Raw genomic sequence first — 2034 nt, forward strand, 5'->3', positions numbered from 1 at the left:
ATAATTTGATATCAGCAACTGCGGCTTACCAAATCGGTCCTTAAGAATGTCAATGGCTACTTTATAATTGTCTGCGGTCAGAGGCAGTCCAGCAATTGCGGATTCAGCATTGCTTGTTACACAACTCTTCAGATAGGTGAATTTTTCAATGACCGAGATGCCAGTATTTCCATCGACAGCAGATTGAAATGTGTCCCAGAAACCCTGCCATTCTTGATAATTTCCCGAAAAGGATTTGAGTTCGAGTTTAGGTAGTTTCACTTTCGCGCTTTCGGTATTTCTGGTACTACTTGTAGTATTCCCGAGAGTAATAAAGTATCCAAACAAACAGATTTAACTCAACCAATTTCATTGCAAACGTAACATGGCCGCCGCTATCAAAAGCACATGGTTTTTCCTATCCCAACATACTTAGCGGCCCAATACATTACATCTCCCCTATCCTCAGAAAAATGCTCTCTTACAAGAATAAAGAAATCTCCACGAACAATTAAGTCAACCATACTAACGATGACGTCTCTTCTTCTAAAACTTAAATGTTCAAACTGTATATAGTTCTGAAGAGAGAGAATCAGTGTTCATGTTCCCCAAAGAAAATTCACAACATAATCTTTTAATCTCTCTGGCAATCTCCTTGTCCTCTGGGGTCTCAGATTCCTTGATGGTTCTGGTGCCGCTCCACCATTCTCCTGCAGATTGGGGCACTCCCCTCTATCCAGCAGCCCGGCAGTCGATTCTGGTACGGCTGGTTGGTAAGGTAATGGCACAGGGTCTACTTCCTGCTGGGGTCTGGGGGGTGTTGACACAGAGTCTGACCCTTGTTGGAGTGTGGGATCTCCCTCTCTAATGTATTGCTTCACATGACTTGTGTTTCTGGAATACTGGTTCCCTGTTGGACTCTCTACCACGAGGCTGTTCCCAGTCTTACTGACAACCTTACAGGGATTTGGGTTAAATGCTGTGCTGAGTTTGTTAGTCTTGTCTTGTTGGACAAGCACTTCATCACCCAGTTCAATGCTGGAGGGGCTAGCCCTGCGGTGTATGTCTGCGTAAGCTTTACTCTTAGATTTCTGCTCAGCATCGCGATCGTGTAGTTCATAGTCATAGGCATGGCCGATGCTTAAATCAGGGATCTTCCCCTTGACTTTTCGGTTAAAAAGTAGCTCAGCGGGACTCCTTCCAATCGTATTATGGGGAATGCTTCTGTAGGCAGAGAGATACCTCCTTAATTCTGCTCTCCATGGTTTGTTCTCTGCCTGAGCAATTTGTAGTCGTTTCAACAGTGACCGATTCTGTCTTTCGACTTCTCCGTTGGCTTGGGCCCACTTGGCAGTAACTTTCTGATGTATAATATTATGCTGTTCACAATATTCTCTAAATTCATTCGACTTGAATTGTGGACCATTATCGGACTTGATGGTATTTGGCAGCCCATGTCTGCAGAAGGTGTCAGCCAGACGGTCTATGATGTTTTCAGCGGTAGTGGACTGCATAACCTCGACTTCGTAAAATCGGCTGTAGTAATCAACAATGACCAATAGTGAATGTCCAGATGGTAGCGGTCCCATTAAATCTACTGCTAAGTCTTGCCAGGGTCCATCGGGTAATGAGGTGGATCGAATAGGTTCAGGAGGATCTGGTTGTGCCACCAGCTGACACCCATGGCATGCTCGGCAATGTCTCTCCGCTGCTTTATCCATCCCGGGCCACCACACCTTGGTTCTGAGGTTCTGTGTGGTGCCAACCACGCCCAAGTGGCCTTCATGAGCAAGTGCTAAGGTCCTTGGCTGCAACTTACTAGGAATAATAATGCGTGTACCTCTAAGCACGAGCTGACCAATGACACACAACTCCCCCGCCACTGTCATATATTGTCTACACTTTTCAAACCGCCCCGTTGCAATAGCTTTCCTCACTTCTTTCAGCTCTTCATCTTCGGCAGAGGCCTCTTCTATCTCACGTGTTGTGAATGCCGTTGGTGTTGCACTTGCAGCAACAAACCTAACATACTCCTCAGTGCACCGCTGGTGGTTG

The sequence above is a fragment of the Montipora capricornis genome, chromosome 13 (genome assembly GCF_036669925.1).
Source record: "Montipora capricornis isolate CH-2021 chromosome 13, ASM3666992v2, whole genome shotgun sequence".
Lineage (NCBI taxonomy): Eukaryota > Metazoa > Cnidaria > Anthozoa > Scleractinia > Acroporidae > Montipora > Montipora capricornis.